Source organism: Bos javanicus, chromosome 17, assembly GCF_032452875.1.
Source record: "Bos javanicus breed banteng chromosome 17, ARS-OSU_banteng_1.0, whole genome shotgun sequence".
NCBI lineage: Eukaryota > Metazoa > Chordata > Mammalia > Artiodactyla > Bovidae > Bos > Bos javanicus.
The window spans coordinates 21481036-21495521 of NC_083884.1; positions in this window are offsets into that span (position 1 = coordinate 21481036).

Genomic DNA, 14486 nt, shown 5'->3' on the forward strand with positions numbered 1-14486 from the left:
CGAATTGCAGGAAGAGTGAAGGATTTATCAGGAAGACTGGCTGGACGTTGGGCATCTCAACCCAAATTCAACATTCCTTTTCAAGAAACCAGTGTCTTAAATCAGTAATTCTGCCAATCCATATCTACAATTTCCCCATAGTTATCTTCCAACACTCATATGGGCAATGTTGAATTTAATGTGACCTGTGACATGGATACTTTTTCTATTCTTACTTATCCTCCTTAAACAATTATAATTGCTCCCTCAGGGAATCATTCAGTGTATTCTTCAACAATTCACCCCTAAAAATGATAGACTATTTTCAAGCTCAAGTCTAACACAATAAAACACAATATAATGTGTAGCCAAAAAGTCTTCCTGAGTATTGAAATAGATTGTTTAACGGAAAACTGTAACCCTAGTTCTCAATTTCTCATTGCTTTACTATCTTTAGAAATTAAAATTTCTATGAAACTTCCCTAAGTGCAACTTCCACCCTATTTTTACCCTTAGTTTTACAAGTTAACAAAATTGAATCAATTATAACAAAGACTTCTAAGACCACTGGCTTTATTTTTTTCACATTTTGATTGTGTGTATGAGTTTACTTGGTCACTGTCAGTGTATATACACCAAATGGTTCCCTTCCTAGTGCTGATGAAGAGGGTGAAATTTTATCACTGAATTTTTAGTACTTTGGTCTTTCAACATTCCATCTTTTAACAGCAAATATAAATATTTTGGAAATAGTTGAAAATTTGAGTTGTCAAATATATACAACTGTCTCATGTCAATGTGTTACATCCTATTCCTAATATCTGGTAAAAGTGGCTGAGGCAATGCCCCACAAGAAAGACAAGAGAAATCAAAAGTATGAAATGACTTCACCATATATATGGAAATTCTCTCAATTTTTTAATTGCACATCTCGAATCAGATAGTAAAAGGTGTTTATATTTTGGCTCTGTCTAACTGTGTTTGAGATTCTAATATAGTTTCTGCAAACCTGGCACAGTATATATCTTAGAACCAAAATGAAATCCCTAATTTTGTTGCAAGGTGAGGATGAAGTATGGTGGAAATTGTGATGTGTGTGTGTGTTAGTCACTCAATCATGTCTGACTCTTTGCCTCACCATGGACTATAGTCACTAGGCTCCTCTGTTCATGAAATTCTCTAGGGAAGAATACTTGTGTATTGTAATGCCCTCCTCCAGGGGATCTTCCCAACTCAGGGATCAAACCCAGGTCTCCTGCATTGCAGGCAGATTCTTTACCATCTGAGCCACCAAGGAAGCCTGGAAATTGTGATATGAAGTTAAATAATTAAAGTTTTCCTTTACCCATGACCCTAGGATTTGAAAACAAAATAAATTAGTGACTTGAAAATGTATCAGTAGATTATAGAGATATTTCATTTGCCAAATTTTTTTGGCTATAATATCTCCACATTATTTATAGGTAACATGGAGATATTATAGCCCCAAAAATCAAATTTAGAAAAATTATCTGTTTTTCTCACTTTCTTAAAGAAAATTCAATACAACTGCAAAGTTCCTATTTCCCAAGATATTGGAAATTTTTATAACTTTAGGGGTGTTAACCTCATCTTTCCTTTCTTAAAAGTCACACAAAATCCAAGAGAACCCATTAACAGGAAAGATGTCTCATGCTCAGGTTTTAGAGTCAATCTCAGTGTCTTAAATTAGATGATGCAAGAAAAGGAAGTTCTACTCTTGGACAAGCAACCACAGACCACAGCTTGAAGGATTGGGAGAGCACTGTCCTAGTTATATTGAGTATGATTTAGAATATATTTTACTACAGAAATATTGTATTATAATACTGTGATAGCTCATTTAATTTGGAATCTTTCTAAAATGTGAAATAATATCTTTCTTGTTTTACTTCCATTTAATATGCAATCTCAGACTTCCCTGGTGGCTCAGATGGTAAAGTGTCTGGTTGCAATACTGGAGAGCCGGGTTTAATTCCTGGGTTGGGAATATCTCCTGGAGAAGGAAATGGCAACCCACTCCAGTATTCTTGCCTGGAAAATCCCATGGATGGAGGAGCCTGGTGGGCTACAGTCCATGGGGGTGGCAAAGGGTCAGGCACCACTGAGTGACTTCACTTTCACTTCCTTTTCAGAGTTGGACTAAATTACATAAACATATTTCTTCCAAATAAATTAAAAAGTTGATCGGTATGTATTAATCAATTCTGAAGGACAAAAATATGTTTAACAAACTGATACTGAGGTATAGATTCAATCAATATGTTTAATTGCTATATAGTTTTGAATGCCTAAGATTATTCAGTATCTGCTAAATATATCAAGCTGGATTTAGAAAAGGCAGAGGAACCAGAGATCAAATTGCCAACATCTGTTGGATCATAGAAAAAGCAAGAAAGTTCCAGAAAAAACATCTACTTCTGCTTTATTGACTATGCCAAAGCTTTTGGCTGTGTGGATAACAACAAACTGTGGAAATTCTTAAAGAAATGGGAATACCAGACCACCTTATTTAACTCCTGAGAAATCTGTATGCAGGTCAAGAAGCAAGAGTTAGAACTGGACATGGAACAACGGACTGGGTCCAAATTGGGGAAGGAGTATGTCAAGGCTGTATATTGTCACTATGCTTATTTAACTTATATTCAGAGTACATCATACAAAATGTGTGGCTGGATAAAACACAAGCTGAAATCAAGATTGCTGGGAGAAATATCAAAAACCTAAGATATGCAGATGATACCACCCTTATGGCAGAAAGTGAAGAGGAACTAAAGAGCCTCTTGATGAAAGTGAAAGGGAGGGGGGAAAGCTGGCTTAAAACTCAACAATTGAAAAACCAAGATCATGGCATCCAGTCCCATCAGTTCATGGCAATAGATGGGAAAACAATGGAAACAGTGACAGACTTTATTTTCTTGGACTCCCAAATCATTGCAGCCATGAAATTAAAAGACAATTTTTCCTTGGAAGAAAATCTGACCAACCTAGACAGCATATTAAAAAGCGGAGACATTGCTTTGCTGAAAAAGGTTCATCTAGTCAAAGCTATCATTTTTCCAGTGGTCATGTATGGATGTGAGAGTTGGACCATAAAGAAAGCTGAGCACTGAAGAACTTATGCTTTTGAACTGTGGTGTTGGAGAAGACTCTTGAGAGTCTCTTGGACAGCAAGGGGATCCAACCAGTCCCTCCTAAAGGAAATCAGTCCTGAATATATTCATTGGAAGGACTGATTCTGAAGCTGAAGCTCCAGTACTTTGGCCAGCTAATGCGAAGAACTGATTCGTTGGAAAAGACTCTGATGTTGGGAAAGATTGAAGGCAGGAGGAGAAGGGGACAACAGAGGATGAGATGGTTGGATGGCATCACTGACCAATGGACATGAGTTTGAGCAAGCCCCAGAGTTGGTGATGGCCAGGGAAGCCTGGCGTGCTGCAGTCCATGGGGTTGCAAAGAGTTGGACATGACTGAGTGACTGAACTGAACTGGATTGATAAATATACCACAAATCATAAATAGGAGATTAATATTGTATGTTATTGCTCCATTGTATTTGTTGTTAATGCATGCATTTTAATACCATAGATATTTATTTTAAGATTAATATCATCATATTATTTACTTACAGGAGAACAATTTATTCCTATTTATAAAAAAAAAGTGTGTTAACCAAATTTAATGTTTTCTTTTTAGTTTGTTCTCAGGATATCTTTTCTGTTTTAGACTTTTTTGTTGTTTATTTTCTATAGGAAATTGTCAGTTTGAAGATAATCTGTAATGTTCAAAATGTTCCCTAATAAAAGTACATATTATTATTGTTTATTTGAAGTTATAGAAAAGTATCAATTATTCCAAATTGAACCCAACAGTATCTAAGTATCTAGTCATCTCTTCTTTCCACAAAAAGCATATTTATTAAATCTTAAAGCATTCATAGCAAAAGAAAGCTATTCCTGAGCACATTTTGGCAGCAAAGTATGCAATTTACTTAAACATTAAGAATATTTTAGTGTTAGGTCTCATGAGTGATTTCAGACTATCATTAGAGAAGCCTGCCTGCAGGGCCACTGTCACCATGCCCAATAAAACCGAAAAATGGAAAATGTCATACACTTCTACTGTACATTTAAGCCTTTTCTTATGTCTACTTCTGTTTCTTTTTTTGGATTTCCCTGTAATTATATTTTTTGAGTCCCTTGTCATTTATGTTCTGTCCCTTTTGCCTTTTTTTTTCCTAAAAAACTTGAATATTTGAAATATTTTCCCCTCAAATATTTGACTTTCAGTTGTATTCTCACTTCTTGCTCAAGTTTCACATTTCAATTATCTTTACAATATATTTTAAACTGTGCACTAAAAATATACATTGTTTTTCCTTAACATTTTTCATTTCTTGAAAACCTCAGTATTATCAAACATTCAGGCTTTTAGCATACTTATTCTTTTAAACACATAGGGCAGAAAATTATCTCCTACAGAAAAGGTTGCATGTATTGCTACATTTTTCCTTGTGAATACCTTAAAAGATTTTGATACATATTTAAAACTTCCAGAATTAAATTTGGGTCAGTTTACAACTCAATATAGCTTAAAACTGATATAATGTGTATGCTTGGAAATTTGCTGGACAAAACAAAATTGGTACTTTATTGTTTCAACTTGTGTTCCTATAAATATGACTGGTCTGAATATTTTTCTATTAGTTTATGTACAGAGGATAACCAAGAACATCTGCAGTTGTGTGAGAGAAGTTAAAAAGCAGGGTCAGGCTGCTTAACTGTACAATTATGAATTATACTTAAAACAAGACTAATTCTGAGTTCATTTCTGTTCCACAAATGTCATAATTTATTAAAAATAATTTACTTAAATTAATATGACATTGTGTTCTACAAAAATTTGTATGTGTTCCAACATTGTGATTTTATTTGTCAATTTCATTATCTACCTCAGCCATATGTTTATATTTTCCCTGTTCCCAATCATGTTGATGAAAGATAATATATTCTATTTATTTTATGAGGCTTCCCAGGTGGTTCAGTGGTAAGAAGCTGCCTGCAATTGATCTGCCTGCAGAAGGTGCAAAATTCATGGGTTTGATCCCTGGGTCAGGAAGATCCCCTGAAAGAGGAAATGGCAACCCATTCCATTATTCTTGCTTGAAAAATTCCAAGGATAAAGGAGCCTGGCAGACTACAGTGCATTGGATCACAAAGAGTCAGATATAGCTGAGTACACACACACATGCATTTATTTTATAGTCTTAAGTAGAATAAAACCTAAAGGATTTTCAGTGAGGCATATCAATTTCCAGTTATTTTGTTATTAAGGCACCAACTTACTCAGGATGGACTCTGCTATGTAAAACATAGAAGACCCAGTGGGTCAGGCCCTACGCTACCTAGCGAGGCCCAAATAGACATGAGAGGATTCCTCCCTCCACTCCATGGCTCAGCTACAAACTCTGTGCTTTGGCTGATCCGTCTACCCCAGTGGTCACCAGAAGGACTGGAGAACACAACTGGGAAATGCAGAGACTTAGTGCTCTCGCTATGGGACAAAATTGACCACTGAAACCTGGGAGATGACAAGGATCTGGCTCTCACTTACTGTGAAGATTCTTCTGAGTTATAGTGATCCTTCACCAGGCTGTGCATTCTCAGAGAGCAATCTCTAACTTAGTAGTGTATGAAATAGAACTTCTTCCCTTTTTTCTTAACTCACTACCCATCTTCCCTCATCTCTTGTTGCTTTGAGCCCATACTCCCAATAGACTGTAGAGTTTCCAGAATCTGTTTTTGAGATTTCTCAGGCTATGATTGTTGGTCACATCATAATTACTCCTTTGCATATTCCTCAGTTTTTGGTTTTTTTTTTTGGACATCAGCACCCAATATTTGCAAAATTACAACCTGGGTTATATCAAACTCTGTCTACCCTAAACCTAAACTTCTACCATTAAATATAGGTGGAAAAATGCATGAGAGAAGCTTAATTTCTTTTTTTTTAATTAAATTTATTTATTTTAATTAGAGGCTAATTACTTTACAATATTGTATTGGTTTTGCCATACATCAACATGAATCTGCCACGTGTGTACACGTGTTCCCAATCCTGAACCCCCCTCCCACCTGCCTCCCCATACCACCCCTTTGGGTCATCCCAGTGCACCAGCCCCAAGCTTCCTGTATCCTGCATCGAACCTGGACTGGTGATTCGTTTCTTATATGATATTATATATGTTTCAATGCCATTCTCCCAAATCATCCCCCCACTCCCCCGCCACAGAGTCCAAAAGACTGTTCTATACATCTGTGTCTCTTTTGCTGTCTCCCATACAGGGTTATCATTGCCATCTTTCTAAATTCCATATATATTCGTTAGTATACTGTATTGGTGTTTTTGTTTCTGGCTTACTTCACTCTGTATAATTGACTCCAGTTTCATCCACCTCATTAGAACTGATTCAAATGTATTCTTTTTAATGGCTGAGTAATACTCCATTGTGTATATGTACCATAGTTTTCTTATCCATTCATCTGCTGATGGACATCTAGGTTGCTTCCATTTCCTGGCTATTATAAACAGTGCTGCGATGAGCATTGGGGTACATGTGTCTCTTTCAATTCTGGTTTCCTCGATGTGTATGCCCAGCAGTGGGATTGCTGGGTCATATGGCAGTTCTTCTTCTTTTTTTTTTTTTTAACTTTACAATATTGTATTGGTTTTGTATGGCAGTTCTATTTCCAATTTTTTAAGGAATCTCCACACTGTTCTCCATAGTAGCTGTACTAGTTTGCATTCCCACCAACAGTGTAAGAAGGTTCCCTTTTCTCCACATCCTCTCCAGCATTTATTGCTTGTAGACTTTTGGATCGCAGCCATTCTGACTGGCATGAAATGGTACCTCATTGTAGTTTTGATTTGCATTTCTCTGATAATGAGTGATGTTGAGCATCTTTTCATGTGTTTGTTAGCCATCTGTATGTTTTCTTTGGAGAAATGTCTATAGCGAAAATCAACAAAGCCAAAAGCTGGTTCTTTGAAAGGATAAATAAAATTGACAAACCATTAGCCAGACTCATCAAGAAACAAAGGAAGAAAAATCAAATCAATAAAATTAGAAATGAAAACGGAGAGATCACAACAGACAACACAGAAATACAAAGGATCATAAGAGACTACTATCAGCAATTATATGCCAATAAAATGGAAAACGTGGAAGAAATGGACAAATTCTTAGAGAATACAACTTTCCAAAACTGAACCAGGAAGAAATAGAAAATCTTAACAGACCCATCACAAGCACAGAAATTGAAACTGTCATCAGAAATCTTCCAGCAAACAAAAGCCCAGGTCCAGACGGCTTCACAGCTGAATTCTACCAAAACTTTAGAGAAGAGCTAACACCTATCCTACTCAAAGTCTTCCAGAAAATTGCAGAGGAAGGTAAACTTCCAAACTCATTCTATGAGGCCGCCATCACCCTAATACCAATACCTGACAAAGATGCCACAAAAAAAAAAAAAAAGAAAGAAAGAAAAGAAAAATGCATGAGAGAAGCTTAATTTCTCATGTAAATTTTAAATTTATGCCTGTGAACCTAATTTGGGATCAAAAATCTTGTCTTTGCATCTGTTATATAGTCCAGATGTAGAATACAAATTTATGGCTACCAGGAGGTAAGGGGGATAGGGATAATCTAGAAGATTGGGATTAAACATGCTAGTCTAATTTATACATAGACACACTACTATGCATAAAACAGATAACTCATTAAGGACCTGCATTATAGTACAGGGAACTCTACTCAATACTCTCTACTTGCCTATATGGGAAAAGAATTTTTTTAAATTTTATTTTATTTTTAAACTTTACATAATTGTATTAGTTTTGCCAAATATCGAAATGAATCCACCACAGGTATACATGTGTTCCCCATCCTGAACCCTCCTCCCTCCTCCCTCCCCATACCATCCCTCTGGGTTGTCCCAGTGCACTAGCCCCAAGCATCCAGTATCTTGCATCGAACCTGGACTGGCAATTTGTTTCTTACATGATATTTTACTTGTTTCAATGTCATTCTCCCAAATCTTCCCACCCTCTCCCTCTCCCACAGAGTCCATAAGACTGTTCTATACATCAGTGTCTCTTTTGCTGTCTCTTACACTGGGTTATTGTTACCATCTTTCATTGCAGCACTGTTTATAATAGCCAGGACATGGAAGCAACCTAGATGTCCATCAGCAGATGAATGGATAAGAAAGTTGGGAAAAGAATTTTTTAAAAGTGAGTATATGTATAACAGACTCATTTTGCTATACATTTGAAACTAACACAGCATTATAGATCAACTGTACTCCAATAAAGATTTAAAAAATAAAATAAAATCAGCCCCTCGCATATATACTAAATCTCATTCTTCCTCATCTTCTTGCTGACATTGTCCAGCAAACCTCTTTGTTATTTCCTACATCATCATTATTTTTTCATAACTTTTCTGGATGTTTTCCATCAGTCTGAAAACATTATGTCTCATCTTAAAAAAAGTGGACAGAAAACACTTCTTTGATTCTTTTTACTCTCTGGATATGATCTTGTTTCTTTATGTAAAATTTGCCTCTATAGCCTTTTTTTCCAGCTGCTCTTTAATGCATTCCAATCAGATTTACCCTCTATCATCCAACTGAAACTATTCTTGACTAGATCAGCAATAACCATAAAGTTGCTAAATGTAATAAGCAATCACATATCATCATCATACTTTACTAAAAGAGCAGAAAACAAAAACTTAACTTTTTTTAAACTTGGCTTTCAGGACATCAGACTTTCTTTGTTTTCATTCTGTCACACTGATGGCTTCATCGTAGTCCTTTTTCAGTGTTTCTTCTCTCCACTCTTAACAGTGAAATCATAAGTTAATAAATCCACAAGGCTCAATCATTGACTCTATTTTTTTTTTTCGAACTGCACTCATTTCTTTGACTATTTTATCTAGAGTCTATCTGGTTTTAGTTGCAATGCATTCTGTATGATGAGTAATCTGCTCTTTATAACTCCAGCCTAGTATTCTCTAGCAGAAACTCCCTATTTGTTGATAAATTTATTATCATCTCCTGTTGGCCATGTGATAGAGATTTCTAAATATGACCAAAACTAAACTCTTGTTTTTCTTGAAAGTGATGTCATCCATATTCTTTTCTATAGTCATTAATCACAACTCCATAATTTAAGTTGGTTAGTTCAGAATTGAAGTTATTCTCTATTCTCTTTTTTTTCACACCACGTATGAAGTGAATTAAATGCCCTTACTTTTGTTTTTGCAGTAATATGTTCTGTAAAACTGCCAAAAACACTTAATTATCAAATAGTGAACCATTGCCTCTAGGGAAAATACAGATTTAAGTTCCTATAAGCCTCTGGTCATAATATTTTTGCCCACTGATCAACAGATTACAGGATTTTATGTGTGTTTCTGTTTAAAGATATCTTACTTAATATATATTCATTAATATATTATCTTATTTAATATTGGCTCATTAACATTGAAATTGGGCCAACAGTACAAAAACTCATGCCTGACCATCATTTATCTAATACTCCTATTTTCTCCAAAAAGTACATCTTAGCCTTTTTGCACCTTAGGAACTCTAGATAGCCTTCAGAGCTACACTTGGTGGCCAATGTGAGAGCAAGATTACATGCAAGATGCTCAAAAATGTGATAACTGTGGCAGTAAAATGATGGTGAAAACAAGACGTGTTTATAGTATGATAACTGAAACAAGAAAGCAGAGCATTGCCTAATTTCACCTTAGGTGGAAACATGAGCATTGGGCAACTCTGACTTTGTGCATCTCTGAGCAGGTCCACAAATGACGGAAAAAGTATCCTTTGCATTATTTGAATTCTGCAAGCAAATTTTAGTTGGTAGGGAAATTTGTAAATATGGAATCTATGAATAGTGAGATATATCATATTTTTAAATGGCACTTTCCAAAAAGAACTAGAATGTGAGCATTTATCACCAGGTCAAATTATGATGCTGTTCCTCCAGTATTATTCAAATAGACTCCTTTAATGTTCTCCATGCTTCTGTCCTTGCTCCTCTACTGTCCACTCTCAATATTGCCCATACATAATGTTAGTAAGAAAGAGAGAAAGAGAGGAGGGAGGGAAGAGTGGGAAGAAAAGTGGAAGGAAGGGAGGAGGGTGGGAAGGAGGAAGAAAGAAAAAGAAAGAAAGAAAAGGCAAAACAAGAAAAGAAAGAACCACTGCTGGTTGTTATGGTAGGGCCCTCCAATTCTAGAGATGTTGAAACTTGGGGAAAGTGTGTTTCTTAGAACTGAGGAAATCCTGTATATTTTCTTTACTTTAATGCAAAAGCTTAAATACAACAAAATCTAAAGGATACACAATGGGTTCATTTTTTCCATTGAGTTACCAGTGTAAAATTCCCTTTGATTATCATGATCTAAGAAAGCATGTTTTTTTCCCATAATATTACCATATGATGCTTACAATTATTTCAAATGTTCTAATTACTAATGGAGTCTCTGATTTTCCTTATGTTTTTACCAGAGTGTAGAATTTAAGTATTTATCAATTGTTTCTATGGAAATACTTTTTTTCTCATAAGTATGTTTTGAAACTGCTGTTTGTAGCTATGTCTTACTCTTGTTCTTTATCTATCTGACTTGGGGGTTCTGTGGTTTTTTTGTTTTTTGTTTTTTGTCTTTATTCTCTTTACAGAAAGAATTGTAGGCATATAAAATGTTATCTTTTAAAACATATTTGAGAAAAATCACTTTCTACTTAAAATAGGATTCAGTAATGTTATCACCAAAACAAAGATTCTGTTTAATACCTTTTTGGTAGCAGTAGCTTCTGGATTACATGCTGTCAGTTCTTGGCCAAGTATTATATGTACTGTACAATTAGTCCTTACTCCTAAGGCAATCTGAGTTATGACAGAACTCATGTATATAATTCATATGTAATCATTTAGTGAAACAAGTTAGATTTCATTTTTAGTGCTGGTTTATGTCAAATATTATTTCCAATTACATCCCATAATCTCTATGAGGTTTTAACTGTGATTAACTCCAAATTACCAATTTTAATGAAGGCAAATTAGTCTTCAGAGCTTAACATAGAAAGTCCCAATAAATGGGTTTCAACTGAATGCATGAGGCAGAGGGCAAATTTTAGTAGCAATAAATCAATTGATAGAAATACAACTCCAAGTCAATTAAAGTCAAATAGTAACCTACTTCAATTTCCATAGAGGTTAATAGACTTCTTGTCTAGAAATTATCTATTTTAGAAACACAACTAATTTTATATGACAGAAACAGAATCTAAGCTGCCTGAACTTACTCACTTTCTTTTCTCTCATCTTCTCCTTCCCTTCCTCTCTCCTTTCCTCCCTTGTGAACTTGCCTCTTTTATATGTTCCTTCCTTTTCTTTTTTAACATTTTTATAGTGATTAGACACACATGCTCTAGAACCAGAGAGCTTTGGTTACATTCTAGTGTAAACATTTACTATTAGATCTTGGCCAGACTGTGAATTTTCTTGTTCCTCAGTTCTCTAACATGCTATTAAATGGTGATCTCTTTCTCAAGAGTTTGTTACCATTTTCAGCATTAACATAAATAAAGAGCAAAACAAAAATCTTGGCACATAGTAACTGCCTAGTTAATGGTAACTAAACATTTCACCATAGCAGATATCTTTATGCAATTTATCATTTGCATGTAAGTTATTGATAAATATATAATAATTTTATACATTAAATGGTTCATGCTACTTACTCAGTCTTTTGTTTAATTTTTCATAAATTTGTACCATAACAAACAGTGATGCTGAAAATATTAAGTATTAATATTAAATTTAAAGTACCATCTCTACCTCAAATTCTCCTTAGAATAATTCATTGCATTTCAGTTCACTTCCGTCGCTCAGTCATGTCCGACTCTTTGTGACCCCATGAACCGCAGCACGCCAGGCCTCCCTACCATCACAACTCCCGGAGTTCACCCAAACCTATGTCCATCAAGTCGGTGATGCCGACCATCCAACCATCTCATCCTCTGTCATCCCCTTCTCCTCCTGCCCTCAATCTTTCTCAGCATCAGGGACTTTGCAAATAAGTCAGCTCTTCACAACAAGTGGCCAAAGTATTGGAGTTTCAGCTTCAATATCAGTCCTTCCAGTGAACACCCAGGACTGATTACCTTTAGGAGGGACTGGTTGGATCCCCTTGCAGTCCAAAGGACTCTCAAGAATCTTCTGCAGCACCACAGTTCAAAAGCATCAATTCTCTGACATTCAACTTTGTTCACAGTCCAACTCTCACATCCATACATGACCACTGGAAAAATCATAGCCTTAACTAGGCGAACCTTTGTTGGCTAAGAAATGTCTCTGCTTTTTAATATGCTGTATAGGTTGGTCAAAACTTTCATTCCAAAGAGTAAGCATCTTTTAATTTCATGGCTGCAATCACCATCTGCAGTGATTTTGGAGCCCAGAAAAATAAATTCAGCCACTGTTTCCACTGTTTCCCCATCTATTTGCCATGAAGTGATGGGACGAGATGCCATGATCTTCATTTTCTGAATGTTGAGCTTTAAGCCAACTTTTTCACTCTCCTCTTTCACCTTCATCAAGAGGCTCTTTAGTCCCTCTTCACTTTCTGCCATAAGGGTGGTGTCATCTGCATATCTGAGGTTATTGATATTTCTCCCGGCAATCTTGATTCCAGCTTGTGCTTCTTCCAGCCCAGCTTTTCTCATGATGTACTCTGCATGTAAGTTAAATAAGGAGGGTGACAATATACAGCCTTGACGTACTCCTTTTCCTATTTGGAACCAGTCTGTTGTTCCATGTCCAGTTCTAACTGTAGCTTCCTGACCTGCATACAGGTTTTTCAAGAGGCAGGTCAGGTGGTCTGGTATTTCCATCTCTTTCAGAATTTTCCACAGTTTATTATGATCCACACAGTCAAAGGCTTTGGCATAGTCAATAAAGCAGAAATAGATGTTTTTCTGGAACTCTCTTGGTTTTTCGATGATCCAGTGGATGTTGGCAATTTGATCTCTTGTTCCTCTGCCTTTTCTAAAACCAACTTAAACATCTGGAAGTTCATAGTTCACATATTGCCGAAGCCTGGCTTGGAGAATTTTGAGCATTACTTTTCTAGCGTGTGAGATGAGTGCAATTGTGTGGTAGTTTGAGCATTCTTTGGCATTGCCTTTCTTTGGGATTTTAGTGAAAACTGACCTTTTCCAGTCCCGTGGCCACTGCTGAGTTTTCCAAATTTGTTGGCATATTGAGTGCAGCACTTTCACAGCGTCATCTTTCAGGATTTGAAATAGCTTAACTGGTATTCCATCACCTCCACTAGCTTTGTTCATAGTGATGCTTCTAAGGCCCACTTGACTTTACATTCCAGGATGTCTGGCTCTAGTTGAGTGATCACACCATCGTGATTATCTGGGTCCTGAAGATCTTTTTTGCACAGTTCTTCTGTGTATTCTTGCCACCTCTTCTTAATATCTTGCTTCTGTTAGGTCCCTACCATTTCTGTCCTTTATTGTGCTCATCTTTGCATGAAACGTTCTCTAGGTATCTTTAATTTTCTTGAAGACATCTCTAGTCTTTCCCATTCTGTTGTTTTCCTCTATTTCTTTGCATTGCTCACTGAGGAAGGCTTTCTTATCTCTCCTTGCTATTCTTTGGAACTCTGCATTCAGATGGGTATATCTTTCCTTTTCTCCTTTGCTTTTTGCTTCCTTTCTTTCACAGCTATTTGTAAGTCCTCCTGAGACAGCCATTTTGCTTTTTTGCATTTCTTTTTCTTGTAGGTTGTCTTGGTCCTTGTCTCTTGTACAGTGTCATGAACCTCCCTCCATAGTTCATCAGGCACTCTGTCTATCACATCTAATACCTTAAATCTATTTCTCACTTCCACTGTAAAATCATAAGGGATTTGATTTAGGTCATACCTGAATGGTCTAGTGGTTTTCCCTACTTTATTCAATTTAAGTCTGAATTTGGCAATAAGGAGTTCATGGTCTGAACCACAGTCAGCTCCCAGTCTTGTTTTTGCTGACTGTATACAGCTTCTCAATACTTTGATGCAAAGAATATAATCAATCTGATTTCAGTGTTGGCCATTTGGTGATGTCCGTGTGTAGAGTCTTCTCTTGTGTTGTTGGAAGAGGGTGTTTGCTATGACCAGTGCATTCTCTTGGCAGAACTCTATTAGTCTTTGCCCTGCTTCATTCTGTACTCCAAGGCCAAATTTGCCTGTTACTCCAGGTGTTTCTTGACTTCCTACTTTTTCATTCCAGTCCCCTATAATGAAAAGGACATCTTTCGGGGTTGTTAATTCTAGAAGGTATTGTAGGTCTTCATAGACCAGTTCAACTTCAGCTTCTTCAGCATTACTGGTCGGGATATAGACTTGGATTACCATG